The following is a 14,392-nucleotide window of genomic DNA, read 5'->3' on the forward strand; positions in this document are numbered from 1 at the left end:
TCTCTCCCATTAGATTAGCTTGGCATGACACAAAAAACTCCATTACATGATGACACTTCATTTATATAATGAAGGCTTACAACCTCTCAGGTCAGCTTTGCTACTGGCCTGAATTTAATCAGATGTTTCTTCATGAAACTTTACAAAACCTGAATGTCTTAATTGCAATCAAGGTATTTTGTTACTTGAACCTTACAGGCAGAGGCTTCAATAATCTAGCTTCTACAGGTATAGGTTTGATTTACCTTACTTGTGGAGGGGTTAGGCAGGGCCACCATAACGGTATATGTTATTAAACCTGAGTGCCCGCATGCAACTGCCTCTGAGTAGGGTTTACAGGACCAAAACCAGCAACAACATTAAACTGGACAATATTCTGAGATGCGAGGGAGGTGGATAATTTGGTATGAGCCCAATTCTGAAAGTATACATTCAACATGGACTGAACATGTAGCTCAGACCTCAAGATGTAGTGTCTATAGGTGCATGAATATCAGCTGCTTTCTCCCGATTTATGGTTTTAACCTTGCCTTAAACCTTAAACCTTGCCTTAAAGACTTTTTGAAGGATCATGAACTTAAGCAGCACTGTGACCAACAAGACACACACCAAAGGTGAAACCGTAGACCTCATTATCTTAAAAGGTCAGTCCATCACACTTAAATCCATTACCCCTTGCGATTGGTCAGACCACCATTGCATTCTTTTCTTTACCAACATGGAGGTAAAGCTGAGGAAGGCTCATCCAATGAAATGTAAGATCTGGAAAAGAGATTTCAGCTCAATTAACCCAGTTGAATTAGATGACCACTGTAAAACTGCCCTCTCCTCTCAAGCTGACATGAGTGAGGTTCTGTTACGCATTGATGCCTACAACTCGACAATCTCTAACATCCTGGATGATAATGCACCACTTCAACTAAAAAATACCTCAACAAAAAAATGGAAACCATGGTACAACCACAATCTAAACACGGAACAACGCAATCTTAGGGCAGCTGACCGAGCCTGGATGTCCAATCCCTCCCTGGAACACCTAAAATTCTTTGGAGATCTCAGGAGTATTTACAACAAGCAAATCAAGTGCGTTAAGGCAGAGTACTTCAGACAACAACTGGATCAAGCCGCTAATCGCCCAAATAAACTCTTCGAACTGGTCAAACAACAATCAACAGCGGGTACAAATCCCTCTGTCTCTAATGTCAGCCCACCGTCTGGCGATGAATTTTCTGCTTTCTTCATTGAGAAATCACAACTTATCTCCAGTGAACTTGCATACAAGAAGGCTCTAATACCAACTCCTGGGCCCGCAACACCTCTTGTCATAGAAAAGCCCATTCCCACTAGCCTGATCATCAAGAACAAGGCCTCATGGAGCACCTTTACCCCTTTCAGTGAAAAAGACGTCTACAGGATTCTCCAGAACATCAATACATCCAACCACTTCAGTGACCCACTGCCCTCACCATCTTCAAAGAGATCAAGTACGCTCTCATCCCCACATGGACAAGGATAGTAAACGCTTCTCTATCCCAAGGCACGATCCCAAAATGTCAAAAAGCAGTACAGGTATCACCCATTCTAAAAAAAACAACCGCAGAGAAATCTGACATCAATAATTTCCGCCCCATATCTAACGTCCCCACTCTAGCTAAACTTCTCAAAAAACGTGTAGAATCCCAACTTTGTGCTCACATGGAGAATTTCCAACTCCTTAACCAACATAATTCAGGCTTTCGAAGGGTCACAGCACAGAATCGATACTCATGCACGTTATGGATAACATATTAAATATACTCGACCAAAATGACTCCTACCTCCTGATCCTCCTTGATCTTTCCTCCGCATTCGACACCGTTAATCACGACAACCTCCTTTCCACTCTGAAGAACAGGATGGGATTCTCGGGTCTGGTGCTACAATGGTTCTCCTCTTTCCTCCACCAAAGAACACACAGAGTTAAGACAAACTACTCCCTCTCCCAGCCCTCTCCAGTACTCATGGGTATCCCTCAAGGTTCTGCCCTCTCCCCTATCCTTTTCAACCTCTATTTAGAACCTCTTGCTAATTCTCTAAATGACAAGAACATTCCCTTCCTTATCTACGCTGATGACACACAACTTTACTTGAAAATCTCATCCCTGGAGAACCACCTCCTGCTTAACACCTCCAAATCTGAATTCCTTCTCATCTCTACTCTGAACCACCCCTTCAAGCTATACCTTTAGCTGACTCACCTCACTAGTTTCAATTTCACCCCTCTCATCATAGACTCCGCCAAATCCCTCAGAATCACCTTGGACAAGCACCTGAATATGAAATGAAAAATCATATCAGCAATGTATGTAAGGGAGCTAATCACTTGATGAGGACACTTAGAAATATCAAGCCCTTCCTTACACAAAATGACTTCAAACAAACAGTCCAAGCACTGGTCTTGCCAAGGCTAGATTATGGCAGCGCTACACTCTGTGGACTTCCCAAATACACCCTGGCTCCACTAAGGTCAGCACTGAACGGGGGGACGTGGCTTCGCTGTGCAACGAAATGGCCGCACTTTAGCGCGGCTCCGCCGGCCGAGCCAGACAAATCCGGCAAATATCTGTTTAAAACGCGGAATGCCAGGGGCTACTCACTGCGGAGGGAGCGGAGACCGACTTAAGGCTCATCGGGGCAGGTTGGTGGGCTGAATTCCCTCGGTGACCGAAGCACTTGTTGAGGGAGATCTTGGGCTGACGAGGGGCCTACGCAGGTAATGCAGCCTGGGCCTTGCGTGGGAACTAGCCCTGAAGCACGGACAGGCGAGGTCCGGGACCGGAGAGCAACATTGGCGGTATTGGCTGACTGCCCTCCGAGCTGATCGAGGAAGATACGGAGGGAACTGATATGATACAGCACACTGACCGGGATCCATATTAACTGGAAGAAATCAGTGATGCTGCCGCTTATTGATACCACAGCCCTGTTTGATGGGGAGACGAGGTATTTAGGTATTCGAATAAGCAGATCTATGCAGGAAATATGGTTGGCTAACTATGGCAGGGCAAAGGACTGGCTGGAGGGCTAGATACCAAGATGGAAGGGTCTCCCGCTGTCCCTGACAGGGTGTATAGCTATTACAAAAATGGTAATCCTGCCCACATTTTTATATTTATTTGTGAACATTCCAATGCTGTTAAACGTCCACTTTTTTAAACAGCTACGTTCAAACATATTGGAACTGATATGGGCGGGAAAGCAACCTCGCATCTCTTGGAAAATACTGACGCTGTCTTTCATGCAGGGGGGGGTTGGGCGCCCTGGACTTTGAGCTGTATGCATATAGTGGGCTAGCACAATTCCTGCACTTTTGGCACCAGCCTACACCTTTCCAACCGCACGTGGCGATAGAAATAGACAGAATAGCCCCACTCCCGCTTAACACAGCCACATATAAACCATATAAACGTCCACAACAGGAAATAGATACAGTGGAAGCAGTGAGATAGGCGTGGAGGGGCATCGCGAAGAGGCTACGACAAGAGGAGCTTTATGCACCATCTATGCCCATAGGGGATAATCCACTACTGAGCCCCCTGCTAGACAAAGCAATTAAAATGAGGGCAAAAAATCACACAAACTAGAGAAAGGGAGTGACCTATTTCCAGAGGGCGAATTTCTAACACTAGTGCAGATGCACAAACCACAGCCACCCACTGTGTCAGACATGCTCTTATATTACCAGATCAGGGCAGCATGCAGATCCAGGTATAAGGAGTTTCCGGGCGAGCCGCCCACCATGCCTGCGCTGGAGAACGTCTTATCGAATCCCTCACCCCACAAACTCATCACACGCATCTACGGCATCACCCAGGGTGAATCTCCAATTACTTATACTACTTCCAAAGCGGAATGAGAGGGGGACGCTGCGTTAACTATTACTGGCAAACAGTGGCAGTTCTGCTGCTCCCAGCTGGAACGCCTCTCACTGAATTATCAATTGAGGCTTATCCACTTCAACTTTCTGCATAGATTATATCGCACACCGTCACAGCTGCATCGCATGGGCCTTCACCCAGATGCGGGGTGTTGGAGATGCGGCGCCCAGAACGCCACATTTATTCACCTAGCTTGGGACTGCTGACCCATAGCGCAATATTGGACAGATGTCTTTAGGCATATATGGCACATAATAAATACCTCATTACCGACAGGGCAGATGATCTCACTGTTAGGGTACGTGCAGGAAATTCTGACGGAACACTGGAAACTCACGGTCATGATGTTAGCGAAAAGACAGGTGGCCATCCATTGGAAGAAGCAGAATCCTCCTACGATAGCAGACTGTGTTAGGGCTGTCACATATTGCAAGGACCAAGTATCCATCTTCTGGGACCTGATGCCAAGTAGATCTCGGCCATCAGACATATGGGAACCCTTTGCTAACTGGTTGAGATCGGGCGGAGTAGGCCTCGAAAGGGACTAGGATGAGGGTGGCGGCGGGGAAGACCCGTCTGCCCGGACACCAATGATAACATGAGTGGAGTTGGGGCATGGACATGCACCTTGGTACAGACTGAATGGGTGGCAAACAGTTGACTAAACGCAGACTACGGGAGTGTGAGTGACATGGCAGACTGAAAGTCATGTATTTGAAGGGGCTTACCTCTTGAGTTGACAGAATGGCAGTTGGGGGGGGAATAGGGGTTGGTTCTTATGTTTCGATATATTAGTATGTGCTGTATTTGACTTCTTCAGGTTTGATGTATACTGGTCGTAATCTGCTGCCTGTCCTCCGGGATGTTGGCCAAACAAAAGCTATGTACTCTCCTCCGGAATGAAATGCCGCCGGCCTCAGGGTTTTAGGTACATGGCAGTGTAAACTGAGAAGCACACAATAAAGTGTTAAAAAAAAAAAAAAGGTCAGCACTGAACGTTGCGGCCAGACTAATTATTGATACCAATCGAAATGAGCACATTTCACCAGTCCTAAAGTCTTTTAAATGGCTGCCCAATGAAGCTCGAATCCAGTTTAAGATTATTGTTGTAGCGCACAAAGACCTGCACAATAACACCCCCGGGCACCTAACACATAAGCTTGAATTATCATGTGGCGAGAGAGCTTCAAGAAGCGCTAACAACTTCCTTCTGAAACCAGGTATCATGAATAAAAAGAGAACTTGTTGTCGAGCCTTTTCAGGTGCTGCACCGAAGATCTGGAACTCTCTTCCACCGGATTTGCGCAGAATATCATCAATCACTACTTTCAAACTTGAAGCCAAAAGTTTCCTAATGAACACATTTTTACCTTAATTTGGCATTATCACTGACCCTATAACAGGTGTTGAATGACCCTACATCCTTGCTACCATCCTGTGTTTTTTTTTTTCTTCATTTTTTTTCCTCTCTGCTCCTCTCGGACGTAAGGTGTGCCCCCTGTAGCAGCCTGTTATTGACCTGTTAATCACATCACTCGCTGTGTACCATTTGTTTGTGATTATTGTGACTATAACTGTTTGGCATTCTTACTTGATATTGTTATTGGAGTATTACTCTCCCTTTTATTCTTCTGTAAAGCACTCTGATATCCCTCGGGACGGGATCTGGTTTGCGCTATATAAAACTTTATAAAATAAAAAATAAATAAATAAAAAAGCTGAATAGTTCTGTTTATATTGCAAGCAATGACTGGCAGACCTTTGTGCAGTAGACACATTAACACGGTCTGCTGTTCTGCCATTTGCATAGAACACTGTTAAACTCTGCAGAAATGATGGTCTGGAGACCCATTTACTTCAAATGTAGACCTTAAGCACCAGCAAACCCTATTCTGCCAACAAGCTTTCAGTATCAGGGTTGAAAGAGCAAAGCATAGGCACAACACCACTCATCTGGAAATCGAGCCGGGCAAATGAAAAAGAGTTGGACAGTTTTCTGCTATGCTTCAAGCTTTGAAAGGGCTGCACCCTGTAGAGTCACTGTACAGAAGCCACTGCAGTGAAGTGTCCTAGTTGACTCGGCAGTCACTGCATCGAACACCTCAATATCCCTCCTCCTCCAGGTCAAGGAGTTTGTAAAAAACACAGACCTGCTGAAAGATGTACCACTTGTGAAGCACCCCCTTGGTAGAAATCTCCTAGGACCTGAACACTGAACTGTGAACCCTGCAGGGGAGCCCATGTAGCCGTGCACAACTGAACTGCTAAGTTCTAATCATGGGACCAGTGCAAAGCCCTGCAATTCACATGCAATGCTTATATAATGTAGAATGGCCCACTGCAAACCCACTACCATCAGTACTTAATTTGTGTCTGTGGTTGATGGCGTTCTTCACCGGTACTTATTTTGAGGGACCCAGACTCTTCCTTTTGTCCTGTGTGACGTAGTCCTGAAATCCAGAAGCTAAGTTTTGCCTGCCTTGTCTGGCTCTTCCTTAGGTCTAGGCTTATAAGCAGCATTGCCACATCATTGACCTTAGCAGGAAATATATTTTCCTCATTTATCAATTACATGTCAATGGTGTTGCTTCCATTTAAGCTGCCCTGTCTGTCTATGCTTCCTGTAAATGAATACAACATATAGAAATACTGTTGAGTCACGTATGTTTATGCCCAGGTATCTTTTCATGCCTTTCCTAAAATCACATCATGGTGACCACAGAGAGAAGAATAGAAATAGTGTTTCATAATATTGATCTATACCTAGTGGTGTTTCTATGATTCACTTTTATCCAGAAGCAAGTTTATGAAATGTGAATGATTGTACATGGAAATAGCATACTAAACTGTCTGTTAAATAGTGGGGATATCTCGTGCCATTTGCTCATCACCCTTTGCTCACCCGACCCCAGTAAAACACTTACAAGTGACTGTTGTCCACTGCGTAGCTTTTTTGTTATACCAAAACACCATTTCACTTGTGGGTAAAACCTCCCACATTGACCTATTATTAAATTGACCTTTTATTAAATTCACACATAAATGATGCGCTCCATACATATGCGCCACAGGTTAACATGTATTTACAATTCAGCATCTCTAGAGGCGTGTTGTACCAGCAGGACACAACACCACCCCCTTTTACAAGCACCAGCTACTAGGGTAGGGCCAGAGAGTCCAGGACCACCAGCAGGACGGCCCCCTCTCCCGCCAGCCCAGAGCCGCCATAACTGCCTCCCCTGATTCAGGGTCATCTATTTTCCGGCCAAAAAGAGTCCCCCGGCCTTTTCTCTTATCCGGGACCCCGCCACTCACTATTGAACTTAGGGATGGGTGGGTGGGCAACTGTTGCTCCGGCTAGCCTCCCTGTGCTGAAGGCGAGAGACAAAGAGGGCTACTCCCTGGGGCACTGTACATTTATTCCCTTGGGGAGGGGAGGGCTCCCAGACGCCCACCTGGCATCTCACATTACTGTGAGACCCTCCCCATGACAGTCGCCTGTAGAATCGAAACTCTCCGTAGTAGCCCGTAGAATCGAAACTCTCCTGCCAGGCACGGAATCCCACTAAAGGCCCCCCTCCCCTAGCCGCGGGGGTGGCCTGGCAGTCCCTTGTACTGTCCAGAAGCACGTTGGAGGCATAGGCATGTACATGTGTGCTTTCAATATGGAAATAAGTGACATTTACAGTAGGTAAGCAAAACTGATGCAGTAAAATAACACTATTTTAATGTATTATTTTAATTTCTGTGCACGAAGGACGTGCTTTTTCTGTGAATAAATGGTTCGAGAAGCACTATATACAAGTATATAATGACTGAGGCTGCAAAAGCTGCAAATAGGCTTTACATTAAACAACCACATATGGTCCTAATCTGTAGTAAGCATTATTGGCAAATTATATCAGGAACTCTCTTGTCTATCAACCATTTGCCAAATTGAATGGTCCTGTTGATTGTGGCATACTGTTGCAGTCCAACTCTCAATCCTCTAGCAAGACTACTAATGTTACGAGTGACTTTAGAAATAGTTGTCTTTTACACCCAAGCACTGCAGGTTGGCACACATACTTATGGAAACATAAAAGGTTGTGCCAATTTACAACAGTTTACCTCACTGCCTCAACCGCAAAAGTCATCACATATGGGAACATCTGTAAGTCTGCACCCAGGCACCCTTTGGCATGGCCACATGTGGCTGAGAAAGAACATCTCAAGGTTCTATCTACTCAAAGGCACTTCTGCCCCAACTGATGTTGTTGGCACTTGTCACTGTGAGGATGAACTCAGTTTCACCATGCACATTTTCTCTGTCAGCGGTTGGAAACCCCAAAAGTCTCCTGTGTCAACAAGGGATGACAATTACCCAAAATAAAACATTAAAAGGCTAACATCTAACCTGATGACTTTAATAGATCCAGGGTAATCTTGTTTCCATACTTCTCCAGATCTTAAACATTATTTGAAATTCACGTCACAGACTGATTTTTGAGGCAATAGCTCGTCAAACTATGACTACACAATGATCCCTAATCTAAAACTATGGAGAGATTTGAATTGTATCCTTGACTATATGTAATCAAAATGTTCTTAAAACAATGTATATTCAAATATTTTTGCATCCCATAAGAGAGTAAGTCAGCTGTTAAATATCTGCTGCACTATCACTGCCTCAAGTCCAAGGATATTAGACTTTTCTGCCCTGCGGGCAATTACATTTCTAACATGTATGAAAAAACGCTCCCAGGAGAATCTTTTTCACTACTCACAAGTCCGTGCTTTCACCAGGATGCATAGGTGTGCTGTTGAAGCTGTTCAATAGTCTGGCTTTGACTGTGCAGTACATTCCAAGTGTCGGTATATGCTTCAGAGTCCACAAGAAGCTAGAGTAAACATAAATACAAACATAAAATATTAAACAGTTGTCTTTCAAATACGATACAGAGTGTACAGGCTGCTCTGTATTGAGAGTCTTTCCAGATAACAGACCAATAACAGAAAAAAAGAGCTGAAATTAAAAAAGCATTGTTTCCAACGTGCCAGGAACATTTTTTTTTTTTTCCGGCCTGGGACATGAAAAAGGTTGCTGAATTAATTTTAGAGAAACAGTACCTCTTATGTAACTTGAAAGTAGATTAGTTGTAGTGATTTTCCTTCATTGAATCAACGACCAGAATTTTCTTTGTAGCAGGTTTCATGATCTGATTAAAGTGTATTAGACTAGAGAAACAAAACTTGAACTAGACAGACAAATTGTGGTATGAACATAAGTCCTTTGTACATAGTGGAGAAAATATGATAAACATTTGATTTCTTTTTAGCCACTTCGCGGGAGTCGCATCGCCGGCATTGCCACATTTTGCAAAGCGGACTGCTAGTCCCAGTACGCCCTGCTCCTCCACACCTGAGCGCCCTTGGGAGAAGCCCACAAAGCTGCTCGCGGCACCCGCTTTGCGGGAGCCGCATCGCCGGAATTGCCGCATTTTGCAAAGGGGACTGCTAGTCCCAGGACACCCTGCTCTGCCACACCTGAGCGCCCTTGGGAGAAGCCTACAAAGCTGCTCGCAGCACCCACTTTGCGGGAGCTGCATCACTGGAATTGCCGCATTTTGTAAAGGGGACTGCTAGTCCCAGGACACCCAGCTCTGCCACACCTGAGCGCCCTTGGGAGAAGCCTACAAAGCTGCTAGCGGCACCCGCTTTGCGGGACGCGTGAGGGGGCGTGCCGAGCGAAGCCCGGGCCAAGGGAGGGCCCGTTAGGGCCCCCCTCTAAACCCTACAACAACTCAAGGTCAGTCTGCATTAGTCTACTGTTTGTCTCCTTGAGGGCACTTGCATCTCGGTATCTTGTTGCCATTGTACTCTGCCCAGGATGAATACGTGAGAGGGAAGGGGGAGAGGTGCACCATCTGGCAAAAGTTTGGTGGGCACGCTGGACCAATTTATAATCAGAGCTAGCTCGGTCCTCGCCCACGAGATTGCATTAACTGAGCGCCGCCTATCCCTAGATCCTCTCCACTCTAAACGATCATCATTGGGTGGTCTGATGTCTGCTCGCACTCACGAGCGCTGTTTGGTCACAGACACAAACTCTGTGCTGGCAGGAGTTGCTAGACAGTCCCCGAATGTGCTATCGGATACTTCTATTGTATCAGAAGCCCCTATCATCCCTTCCACTGCTGAGGTGGTACAAAAGAGCACAGCAGGTAGTTTACTTCAACGCATTACCACAAGGTCTGTGTCCCTATCAAAAAATCAAACCCTTGATCCAATTCTGGACCCACCTATGAAGAGTAAGAGGGGAGGGGGCCCCCAGAGGCAGAAAAATGCAAAATTTCAAAGGACAAACAAGAATGGAGGAGCAGCATCGTGAATACCACCACCTATATTAGAGCCTCCGTCAGCTACCTCTGATGGACCGAATTTAGATTTAGTAACTGCTCTTTCCCCCGAAGCACATGAGGCTATGTGGAATAAATTGGGGAATTTAATCTTAACATCTCTATCCCTAATTTTGGACAGATTGACATTGATTGAGGAAACAAATTTTAAACTGAATGTTATGTCCAATTACTGTACTATCCAGGGTTCTTTGGCAAAAATGTATCGGTCTCCTGTAATTACAACAACAAACGAGCTGTGCAATCTTGCAATACCTAGCCCATACCCACCAATCCTCCAACAATAAGGCCACCACTCCCATAACTTAGGAGGAATGGAGTGGTAGCTATTGATTCTGATGTCGGTGTTGCGGTATCGGGTGGTACTATGGGCGAAACAGGGAATATTTGCTCAGTTTATCCCCAGTATTCCCCACCACCCTCAACTTAGCAAACCAGGCCAGTTCTGCATCTGGGCTAACTGGACGAGACCCTTCTGCTATGCATGTTAGATTGGCACATAGTTTAGATCTAGAAGGACCACGAGCCCTACACCTTCCACCGGCCACCACCTCCTTGGTGGTAGTCCTGAGGAACGTTCCAGCCCTACAGGCTGGGCAGACTGAATCCACTGACCAGTTAATGGTTAAAACCATGCACTGGCTTACCACACATCTGAAGGAAGTTGGGGTATGGGATTGGGATATTTGTAACCAGATGATAATGGCTAGACGTTCTGCATGGAGAGGTCACTCTCTGGAGCATGGGCAGGTGACTGTGTAGTTGCTAATTTCAACAATAAGCATATTGTTAGATTTCTCCTGGACCATCTAGGTAGTAGAAATAAAGGGCACTATCCTGGGAAAATGTCCCTTCTGCCTTTAGGGTTCTTCTACAGACCCCACTATTCCCCTCCGTCTTGGGGGGGGTGTCCAATGTGCACCACATATATTCACACAAAGACCCTTTGACATAAACTTAGTTAATAGATTGGCCCCCCTGTCGGGCCTAGATGCTTGTGACTGACTACCATCTGTAGCCCTACCTGGGATAGCGAATTCTCTTGCCCAGCCCGCTCTTTGCCCCATGACTGATCCAAGCCCTCAGTTAGCAGCATCTATTCGATCCAAGAACACTGAGAATCTGCTATCGATAGAAGGGGAGGTGGTATAGTTTCTAGCTCAATAAGTATTATATCATGGAATATTGCTATATTGCTGGCCTTCTATCAAAGACCATATATTCTGACTAGAACATTTCCATAGAGAAATATGACATTATCGCCTTTCAGGAGACTTGATCATTTAGCACGATTTTTCACCCAGGCTATTTGGCCTTTGGTAAACCAGTCATCGCAAGATCTAAAGGGAAACCTTCTGGGGGTTTGATTATCTGAGCTAGACAGCTGGCGGGCTACCAGGTAGAAGAGCTAGTGATTGACAAACCAGATATTCTGGCTATTAAAATACATTCTGATTACGAGCCAGTGCTTATATTAGCCAATGACTATGCAAGAGGGATGGTGGGAGGGAAATCCTCTCCAACCATTTCTAGAATGGACTCTTTTATTAAATCTTAAAAAGGCACAAGTCATCAGGTTATTGCTGGTGATTTCAACTGTACATTTGAGCCACTTGGCTTAGAAGATGGAAGTCTTACCAGTGATGAGGATGTAATTTGGGGTATACCATCCTTGACGCTCCCCCCAATAATAAATGGACAGAGGCAGTCCTTCAATTAAAAAGCCTATCCTTGGTGAAGGGCCTTAGGGCTGTTAACGGGAGATCGGAATCTGATAGTGAATGCTCCCATACTTTTAATAATGGGTCAAGAAGTAGTAGGATTTACTACTTTTTTATTAATCTATAATTAAGGACAAGGCTACTGGATATAGAGGTTCTTCAAAGAACAGAGAGCGACCACGATCCTTTGATAATGACACTAGAGGCAAAGGGTCATCCACTGGTGAGGGTAGGAATAGAAATCGCAATGTCAGATGTAATTATGTCTCAAGACTGCCATAGATTACAATGGGCACAGGTCTCAGAAGATGAGGGTCTAAAGTCAACTCTTGAAGACACCCTTTTAGCCCTCTCTCATCTTGAAACTGATAAGGCCTCTCTCCCTGCCCTTACAAAGGTCCATGAGGACCTGTTTGCAAAGTTGAAAGCTTTTTTTACAACAAATAAAAAAGATCTCATAAGCAGCCTATTCAAATATCTGCAAAATGGCATGATGGGGCATGTAGGATAGCTTTTAGGTACCTCTCTCAAGCTAATAGGTTGGGAGTATCCCAAGAGTTTAGGAAAGCTAGGTCTGAATATAAGGAAACCCAACAAAGGGCAAAGGAGACCTGTGATGAAAATAGATAGAAGGATTTGCTACATGCAAGCAATGGGAACAACTGGTGTCGGTTTTGGCAAATAATTAAATGAGGTAGTGGTGACACAGGGCCAGTACCAGTTAACAATGTCCCACCAGAAGCTTGGGTCATGCACTACCAGACTCAGTTTTCATCTTCCACAGATAGTCTAAGACATTACCCTCGAGTAATCTCTGATTCAGTCCTAACCTTTAATCTAGGGGAAATCGAGAGAGATTTGGATGGTGTCGCAGCAGGTAGGGCCCCAGGCCCAGACTGTATTATGGCGGATATATTTAAAGCCGTTAGGCAGAACTGGCTTAAATATATTCTCATTCTAGCCAATGGCTTGTCTAGAGGTGCCCCCATACCAGAATCCTGGCAAGGGGCAGAAATCATCCCCATTTATAAAAAAGGGGACCGTGCCAGCCCAATTAACTATAGGCCTATAAGCCCTATAGACACTTTGCAAAAGATTGTGGCTAGGTTAGTGCTTAGTAGGGTAAATAGGTGGATAGACGATAATTAAGTTTTATCCACCTATCAAGCAGGATTCCATTCCCACCTTAGCACTATCAACCACGTTTTTAGATTCATGATGATAATTTGGAATACAGTAGTTTTAGCAGGGGGACTCTCTATGTAGCATTTATAGACCTTAAATCTGTATTCGACTTAGTGCCCCACTTTAAGTTGTGGGACACACTGAGGGAAGCAAGGGATGCCCCCTGAGATTTTATCATTTATTATTACGCTTCATGAGTCTACTTATGCCCAGGTTCGGTGGAGACAACACGGTGAGATAACTGATTTTTTCCCTGTGAACAAGGGAGTTTGGCAGGGGTGCGTTTTGGCCCCTACCCTTTTCTCATTGTTCATAAATAATGTTATCTCATATTATACCAAATATCCAATGGACGCCCCTACTCTTGCTGAATCGAGGGTTCCGCTTTTAATGTTTGCGGAGGATGCTTTAATTTTGTCCAAAACACAATCTGGTCTGCAATGAGCCCTTGACAGATTCACTTTATTTTGCAACAGCCATGATTTAGTATTCAATGTTGACAAGACTAAGTTCATGGTGTTGCACAAATATAAAATAGTGAAAGCTAGAGTACAAATGAACAATGCGTCCCTGGAGAAAACTGATTCCTTCACGTACCTGGGCGTTACTATGGGTAAAAGGATGAATTGGAAGCCACAGATAGAGTTATTAGTCTTAAGGCACAATCAACTAGCAGGGGCCCTTTTAAAAGACCATCGGCTATCCCATACCAAACCCGTTGGACCAGCACTCACTATTTACCAAGGGAAAGTTAGGGCTTCAATAATTCATGGTGCGGAACTCTGGGATTTCGAAAACTTAGGGCATTTAGTCCTAGCCCAGAACAAGTTCCTGAGAGCATTGACCGGTCTCCCTCAATCGTCCCCTCTTAAACCTTTCCTTTTAGATCTGGGATGTAGTTCTTTTGAGGAGGCTGTGGGTTTTAGACCTCTTGCCTATTGGCGAAGACTATGGACCACCCCGGAGTTAACATCTTATGCTAAAGCAGTCAAGCATATTAGAGAAGCTGAAAAGTCCTCAACAATCACATGGTTACAAAAGATCAAGGGCACACTAATTGATATGGGGCTCTGCCATTTGTGGGAGGACCCAGAAGGGAACCTGTTCCCATCAAAAAAAGATTTAAAAATATTATATAGGGACATGGTTTGTCAGACGTCCCTGTCACTAG

General features: G+C 44.9%; 1 long non-coding RNA gene across 1 annotated transcript in view; it reads right to left on the bottom strand.

The window, feature by feature from the left end:
- The window catches only part of LOC144819498 (uncharacterized), a 160,359-nt gene extending 151,601 nt beyond the window's left edge, over positions 1-8,758 (bottom strand). The window contains exon 1 of the long non-coding RNA XR_013607410.1: positions 8,684-8,758. This is a non-coding gene — a long non-coding RNA (uncharacterized LOC144819498). The remainder of the gene's footprint in view (positions 1-8,683) is intronic.
- Between the last annotated feature and the right edge of the window lie 5,634 nt (positions 8,759-14,392).

The sequence above is a fragment of the Lissotriton helveticus genome, chromosome 2_1, assembly GCF_964261635.1.
Source record: "Lissotriton helveticus chromosome 2_1, aLisHel1.1, whole genome shotgun sequence".
Lineage (NCBI taxonomy): Eukaryota > Metazoa > Chordata > Amphibia > Caudata > Salamandridae > Lissotriton > Lissotriton helveticus.